The sequence below is a fragment of the Schistocerca gregaria genome, unplaced genomic scaffold (assembly GCF_023897955.1).
Source record: "Schistocerca gregaria isolate iqSchGreg1 unplaced genomic scaffold, iqSchGreg1.2 ptg000224l, whole genome shotgun sequence".
NCBI lineage: Eukaryota > Metazoa > Arthropoda > Insecta > Orthoptera > Acrididae > Schistocerca > Schistocerca gregaria.
The window spans coordinates 4,209,247-4,218,136 of NW_026061744.1; the positions used below are offsets into that span (position 1 = coordinate 4,209,247).

The 8,890-nt window shown below is 41.4% G+C and overlaps 1 non-coding gene across 1 annotated transcript; it reads left to right on the top strand.

Annotated features, from left to right (window-relative positions):
- Nucleotides 1-4,101: 4,101 nt before the first annotated feature.
- Trnat-ugu (transfer RNA threonine (anticodon UGU)) lies at nucleotides 4,102-4,176 on the top strand. Its single transcript has one exon. It is a non-coding gene; the product is annotated as a tRNA-Thr (tRNA).
- The last annotated feature ends 4,714 nt before the right edge of the window (nucleotides 4,177-8,890 follow it).

An 8,890-nucleotide genomic window follows, 5' to 3' on the forward strand; every position in this document is an offset into this window, starting at 1 on the left:
ATAAGCACCTGAGCGATAGAATTTATTTCACAGTCAGAAAAGTCGAGTGACAGGCAAGACTGAATCACTGTAATAGAAATTATATGGAAAGCTGTGTAAAGGAAAATTTCCAGTTCTTTCGTGGATTCCAAAATTGAAGCAAATTCCGGGACACCAAGGTGACATAGTCTTATACGGATAGTATTCCATGACTAACGTAATTGGCCCATATACTGTACTGGTATACGGATAATATTACACGACTAACGTAATTTACCTGAAATAATTTACAAACATGTTACTGTAACATTCGCTACTACTCATTACGCTAATTCACCTTCAGCCATTAAGCGCAAATCTCAGTTATGATACGTGCGCCAAACAAAAATTTATCAACCTAGTAACTCAAGACAACTACAAACGATCATTGTGTGCAAAATAAATAGAACACTTCATAAGAAGAACATGACGGTTTTGAATCATTCCCACCGCAAAGGATGAAAAAATCAGGCTCGCACACAAGACCACTTGATAACTAACCAGAAATTCAGATTAGTTGTAGCTTCGGTGACAATCGCCTTTTTTACATTTTCCCCGTAAACTAGATAATTATGAAACGTAACAACTACTCTAAAATATCTGCAGCAACGGACTTGCCGCGGAGGTTGCATCGGTTCACGTGAGATCACCGAAGTTAAGTGCGTTGTCGGGCGTTGAAGGCACTTGGATGGGTGATCATCCAGTCCGCCATGCGCTCTTGCCATTTTTCGGGGTGCACTAAGCCTCATGATGCCAATCGAGGAGTTACTCGACCCAATAGTAGCGGCTCCGGTCAAAGAAAACCATCATAACGACCGGGAGAACAGTGTGCTGACCCCCGCCCCTCCTGTTCGCATCCTCCACGGATGATGACACGGCGGTCGGATGGTCCCGTCCCAGTAGGCCACTCGTGGCCTGAAGACGGAGTGCTTACAAAGCAAACTAATCTCCAGTGGATGGTCGTACTACTGAGACCTTGATTCCTGGCATCAATAACAGATGGCAGCACAAGAGGTTGCCTTACGCCTACTGCCGAATTTTGCGATCTGTCGTAAGCCTGCGTAAGCACGTGGGGCGTTCCGTCTTAAGTGCAAGCATATCCATTGCGTTTTCTGCCGCGCGACTTGAGTGGAACGTTTCATTATTTCTGAAATATTATAGAAATGTTTTTCGTCGTATATCCTCACAATCGGTACTGAATTTAATGTAAAATTACTTGCTCACTTTTCGGAACTTCCGTTCATAGTAAATCGATACTATTTGAAGCCTTGGTAGACACGAGTCTAGTGTGCTTCACCTACAGCACCTTCTGTGTCAGTCTCGGTTCCTATGTCGCTGATTTCACAACGAACAGTTCGTTGTCTACTGAGTATACTGTCTGTTGCACGACACTATCACTCCCACGCTGCTAAATGTAGGTCGTCGGCAAAATATGACTGCAGTGGAACAAGGGCGTCTGCAGAAATTTCCCCAGGAGGTGGTGGTGGCATTGTTAGTGGTGTGTGTGTGTGTGTGTGTGTGTGTGTGTGTGTGTGTGTGTGTGTGTGTGTGTGTGGAGGCCATTACTATGAAATTCACACAGTCCAGACCGCCAAGGAAAATAAACCTTGAGATTTGGAAAGGTTGTTGATCTTATACCGCTTATGCTGCATATTTCGAAATTCCACCTAAGGGGGATACACAGGAAATGAAAGGATTTTTGAAACATGTAGCTATTAAGGTAATTTTGAAGCTTGGCAGACGAAAACTTGTATCTGGTTTCTAGGTCAGAAATAAAGAAATATGTATTCCAGTATTATTGGGAATTTAACCTCTATGAGGTGAAATAGTGGATGAACATTTTATTTTGAGATAAAAAATTATGGAAGAAGTATGGAAGTATTTTTAAGGCTACATCTACGAAAATTGGTATTTGACTTCAAGGTTACAAATAGGAAAATACGTATTTTCGTGTTTTTGGAAGTTCAGCCTCTAAGGGGATGAAATAGAGTGAGCTGGTGCGTTTCTGGCGCCAGTTTCCGTCGATCGTTGTTTCGATCTTTGAGTCGCGGTCCAGAGGACACTGCTCCCTAAGCGACTGTAGTAGTTCTCTGTGCAGCCCAACATCGGGCTTACCACGCTTACACTGGACACAGTTGCCAACAAATCGCCTGCCATCGCGATATAGGTTGGGCCAAAACATGTATTCCTGAACTCGGTTCAAGGTCTTGAAGAACCCCAAATGACCCCCGTCCGCCGACTCGTGGAAATATCTGAGTGCCATGCTAACTCGTTCCTGTGGAATACAGACCTTCACTTGGCCACGGTTGGCTCCCCCTTTACACAAGAGGCCCGCACGAAGGCAACAGCCAGTGACGACGTCGCCATCCACAAACTGCTGCATATTCGGTCCCCACCCGGCGTCCTCGGCCTGTTTGCCGGCTAAGTCGAAGACGAAGCCGGGTGTCTCGGAGAGAAGGAAATTCACCCCCAGATCCGGCTCCACGTTTCTGAAAATGGTTCATTATGAAAGCATTATGAAAGCATATCTGACAATTCGTATTCGGCTAATCTGTTACAATTTTTAAAAACTACGTGTTTCACTGGTTTTTAACTTCGAGCATAAGGGGATGAAAATTTTAATGAAATATTTATTGCGTTATATTAAAATATTTTAAATCTGCATCTACGAAAACCGGTATTTCACTTCTCAATTAGATATAAAGAAATATGCGTTATACAAACAAGAATACAAACGGCTTGATTAACAAAAACCTTGGACCCCAGCTGTCAGCATTGCTTTTTGGTCATTCAGCAAAAGACCATGCTTCAACGGCGTTAAGTTTAGAAAAGTTTAGAAAGTGTTGCAGTTTATAAAAGACATAAAAAAACGATTAAAGAAAAAATGCTTTGCAGACAATGAACGGTCTAAGTAAGTAAAGAAGCGGATGATAAGCTAGCTCTTTATGCAAATAAGTTGGTCAGTTTAAGTTCCGAGACATGTCATGCAGCAGGAACGGAATCCTATAGTTGCTACGATTGGCTAAAGGAAAAGTTTTGCAGAATCACGCGAAATCACTTCTGCAAGTGGCTGAGAATCTCGTAATGAATAAAAATTCTGTACTGAGAATTCCAAGGTGGGAGAGGCGAGATTCCTCCCCCCCCCCCCCTCCCCCTTCTCAGAATCCTATCCTTCTTTACCTACAGCAAAAAATAAATAAATAAATAAAACTAGAGAAATTTCTACTGTGAAACTATTTGCATACAAGAGAACGGCCATTAAAATTTAACTCTTCAAAGTTTTAAGCCCTGCCCCGTTCGAAAATTCAATTTCTTTGTAGTTGCATTTTTTAAAGGTGTACTTGTCTAGACTCCTGGAACGGAAAGGTTTTTTTTTTTTTAATCCGTGCTTTACAAAAGTTTCTACAGTCCATTGTTTGAAGCAGTGTCACGGCTGCCATGAGCCGCGCGGGGTACCCGCCATGTGTCCAACGCCTTGTCACGGTTCGCGCGGCTCCCCCCGTTGGAGGTTCGAGTCCTCCCTCGGGCATGGTTGTGTGTGTGTTGTCCTTAGCATAAGTTACTGTAAGTAGTGTGCAAACATACGGACTGATGGTTCAAATGGCTCTGAGCACTTTGGGACTTAACATCTGAGGTCATCAGTTTCCTAGAACTTAGAACGACTTAAACGTAACTAAATTAAGGACATCACACACATCCATGCTCGAGGCAGGATTTGAACCTGCGACCGTAGCGGTCGCGTGGCTCCCGACTGAAGTGCCTACAACCGCTCGGCCACATCGGCCGGTCTATCATGTATTCTAGAAGAGCTGCACGGTCGTCAGTGGCGCCTGTTCTTTCTAGAACAGTTACTATCTTCATATCTATGGTTAAACGTCACCCAGCCATTGACCTTCGTCTGTGCGAATGCGCACAGGCTACCGGAAATCTTACGGGAATCGTCACCTTAGTGTGAGCCAGTAATGAGTGGATGGACAAGTACCTATTAAGTACATTACGTAATCGGATTGTGGGCGGTTCAGGGTGTGAGTCTCACGGGAAGCGTGCGAGGGATAAATTCCTGCAGTCGTGCTGTTCATTTGTGCCCTCGATAGCTCAGATGGGTTGAGCGTCTGCCTTGTAAGCAGGAGATCCTGGGTTCGAGTCCCAGTAGCGGCACACTTTTCAGCTGTCCCCATCGAAGTATATCAACAACACCTGTCGGCAGCTGAGGGTTTCAATTAATTATCAGTTGTGTAGGTGATTCGATGAACCCTTTGCCAGGCAATTAAATGTGTTTTGCAGGGTATCCATATAGATGTAGATGATAACTCGTCCCGTGTCGCACGTGCTCAAAATGATTCATACTGCAGAATGCATGCAAACATACTCACCGAAAATACGGACGAATATCAAGTGCAGGCTGCCGAGTGCTGCATATCCAGCTTAGACAGATCGGCTTTTCCTGCCAAGAAGAACAGGAAGTTGCTGTCTAGGAACAATCAGAGGTAGAGGAAGGGCTGATAAATACTGCTTGAATTGCAGACTAAACGTAAATAACGAAAATACATTTTTGGTAAAAATTGGTCAAAACATAATCGTTTGCCCTCCGTATTGGATTAGCTGTTTTGAATATTGAAAATCTGACTTCAGATTCGTTTTCAGCGACATTAAGAATATATGTGTAACACTCAGTTCATGCAAATCGAAGTAATAATATAACTAAATGTTTTCCCTAAACTTTGAACACTTTTTTTTTCGAGTAACGATTTTCTCAGAACGGCATGCAGCATAAATTAAAAGTGGTTCGATCTCTTAACTTCTACCTCTGACCCCTAAAAGTAAACACTTTTCTTAGGAACTTATAGCTATAATATGACATTTGTTAATATTAACTAATTTTTGTGTAGGCATAAGGAGTGAAACAAACCCCTCAAAATCGAACTCAAAGTTCGAATTAGCACTGTATCGTTAAATTTAAGGTTGTTTCATTGCGGTTAGGTATGCGCTCCCATTAATTTTATGTATTATCGACTGATGTTATCCATTTTCAAGTTCAGAGAAATAATGTAGTATCAACTGATGTTACCCATTTTTGAATTCAGGTAACATCTGAGGTGCCACACTGCACGCACTCTGCGTACTCCAGTCTCGCAAGCCCTTGATCAAATCATAATTACGGGCGCCATTTTTTATTGAAAATCTAATATTAAGCTCATAGTATTGTCACTCGTAATTCCCAAACAGATCGTTCGAATGTATTTTCATTGTCTCAAAAATAATTTCAAATTTACCCTTTTTTGCTCATTTGTATGAGAACCTGGCCGTAACGCCGTAATATAGTCACTAGATTTTATTTCAGAGACGCTGTACGTTCGCGAGAAGACTTTCGTTCTGCGCGTGTCGAAGGACATTCCTCAGATATTACTGTGTGTGTGCTACTCAGTCGTGCCATTTAAGTGTACATCTTTGCATAGTTTTCCTTTCACGATGTAAACAGTGTTCCGCTCAGTTGCTAACTGGCCAGTGAGTGGTTCCGAAGGTGTCGGATGTGCGGTGCGTTCGGTCTGCTAGGACAACAGCAGACTGGCGTGGTGCGATGGCAGAAGCAGACACTGAGGGAGCTAGCTGCTGGGACGCCAGCGAACAATTTATGCCAAGTAAGACGAAGAGGACTATTCTAAAATTACGAGCCGTCTAAAAAGTGTTTACCATTGGTAAATCTTGCTGTTGAGTCTGACAAAACTGACAGTTTTTCCTAGAGATACAGTAAATCCCCCCACCCCCACTCAATGAATATTTGGTTGTGATGACAGGCCGATTGGTAGTGTAGCCCGAGATCTAAGTTAGGTTGGAAGGTGGTAATTTGATTGAGAGTTGTTTACGCCAACGATTATGAATGCCGACTAAACGTTGTGCGAGCAGATTGCCCTGTAGCGTAGCCTAGTGTTTCCGTCCGCGCCACATTTAACACACTTTCTCTAACTGTGTACAAAAGTCTCACAACAGCCACGATAACTACGTTTCTGGTGGGGGGAGGGTAGAGTCCACTATGTAACTTTCACGGCAAATTTTAGTAACCGCATAAACTAACCGAAATAGAAGCGTCATTTTAACTATATTTCCTTTTGTGGGAAAATAATGGTTCTCCTCTTTCGGCAGCAACTGTAATATGTAGGCGACTTATTAGTTTTTTTTAACTCTGAATCATGATCTCAATAGACGCAGTGCTTTTTTTACGTTACTTGATTTGTGGTCTATAGTAAACCATGCAACGAATTGGTAAATTCTTTGAAGTTTGACGTGTGTTACATAGACGACGTCTGCAATGTTCGTAAGGCCAAGTTTGCATATATTCGGTGTCTGTTTTTTTCGCCATGTACTGTATAATTAAAGGGAGGAGGATTATGTTCAAGGAGCAGTGCATTAGCAGTCTATGGAGAAATTGAGAATTTGGATCTAACGAACGGCATGCTCGGGCAGTTCGTGCTATTCTGTTGACCACTGTGTAATTCGGACACAGTGATCATTGCCTCTCCCTCGTAACCAGGGGACTCGGGTGCTAATCCTGGTCTGGCACAAATTTTCAACAGTGCCCATTGACTAAAGTCTGTGCCCATTGTCAGCTAATGTCATTGTTTCGGTGTTAAATAGTATTTTGTTCGCGATACGTGGTTTAGCTTTTTCATGGATAACAGCTTTGAAAAGCGTACAGGTTATATTGATATTTGCTCGTCGTTAGTCCAAGGCAACTATAGCGATTTATAAACACAGTTGTAGTTCGTATTAAGCCTACATACGTAATTGTGTCCTGTGTTTCTTTACCAAGAACTACTTCGTAAGTAATTCCCCTGTAGTGGTATCTTGTTTTAGTATTTTGTTTAAATATTTATAGACTGCAGGCTTGGATGAAATATGAAACACATGTCCGAAGTTCCTGTTGATATTGCAGATACTGTTTCATCCGTACTAGGGGCCAAAACATTTCATCAAATACAGAAGGACACAATTTGTCTCGAGATTTAGCAATTTTTCGTAATAGAGGCCTTGCGTCGATATGTTTTTCTCTAATTCTTGTTTGGATTTAATCTTAAAACACACTAACTCTTCCACCACTTATTCGATATGTGTTTTCATCCCTTTCGTAGCCTAGAGTTCCTAAACGGTCGATAATATTAATAATTTCCTTTCTCAATTTTATTTTCTGTAAAATCTCCTGTTTATGGTTATTGCTAACATGTTTCACGTCCTCACTTTTATTATTTTTATTTTTCTAGTTTTGTGCCTTGTAGCCAAATTTTCTTTGAATCTGGTTTTCAATTCTGAAATAGTAACAGTTGAAGGTCAAGAGAAGATTGCGGTCTATTTGAGGAGAGTGGCTTGGAGATTTTTTATAACAGACGTATACAGGTCATGGGGATCCTTACCTATATACATTTACTTCGAGTGTGATGTAGCCCATTCTCTTGTCATGATCTCGGCTGTATCGTAGCACATTGTCTCGGTTAGGTTGGAGATTTCTGTTGAGAGTTGCCGAAGTCAACGAAAGTGATTACAAAGTAAAGACTGTGCTAACAGAACGATCTCTAGCGTAGTCCAACAGGTTCTTTCTGTCCTTTTAAAGCCTCTTTTAATTAAAAATAACTAAAGCTGCAAGATACAATCACAAAAACTGTATTACGTAATAGAGTAATCCCAGACTATTGTTGTGTAAGTTGTGTGCATACACTATTTTTTTTGTTAGTGAATATACACTTTTTTACTCATTTGCTGGGTTTCAGTTTTCCCCGTTTTCTGGCAAAAAACCTTTTCCTGTGAAGGGCCCATTAGCTTGTCGGTTATATTTGTGACATTCTCGACGGTCAGTAATTTCGTGATAGTCCATCCACCGGCGTCATTGTTAACATCTGATATAGATTTAAGTATTAGGAAGGCTAATATGAAGCTAATGCATGAGTAGGTCTAATAATTAATAAAAATAGGAATGCGGGTAAGCTACTACATACAGCATAGTGAACGCATTGTTGTGGCCAAGATAGCCACGAATCCCACGCCTACCAAAGTCGTAAAAGTAGTCCTCAGATGATGAAGAAATTGATGGAATGTGTGATGAGATAAAAGAAATCATTCAGATAGTGATGGGAGATGAAAATTTAATATTAATGGGTGACTGGAATTCGACAGTAGGAAATGGAAGAAAAGGAAACGTAGTAGGTGAATATGGAATGGGGGTAAAAAATTAAAGAGGAAGCCGCCTGGTAGGCTTTTGCCCAGAGCATAACTAACACTTGGTTCAAAAATCATGAAAGAAGGTTGTATACGTGGAAGAGACCTGGAGATACTGCAATATTTCATATAGATTATATAATGGTAAGACAGAGATTTAGGAACCATATTTTAAATTGTATGACATTTCCAGGGGCAAATGTGAACTCTGATCACAATATATTGATTATGAACTGTAGATTAAAACTGAAGAAACTGGAAAAAGGTGGGAATTTAAGGAGATGGGACCTGAAAGAACTGACAGAATCAGAAGTTGTACAGTGTTTCAGGAAGAGCATTAGGGAACGATCTACAGGAATGGGGGAACGTAATACAGTGTGATGGGGGATCTGAGTGGTGTACTGTCAAGGGGGAGGGGGTTCCTCAGGGATCAGTGTTGGGGCCGCTATAGTTCCTTATTTATATAAATGATATGCCCTCAAGTATTACGGGTAACTCTAAAATATTTTTGTTTGCTGATGACACTAGCTTGGTAGTAAAGGATGTTGTGTGCAACACTGACTCCGTTTCAAGTAGTGCAGTACATGACCTCAGTCCATGGCTTGTAGAAAATAAACTAACGTTAAATCACAGTAAGATTCAGTTTTTACAGTTTCTAACACACAAT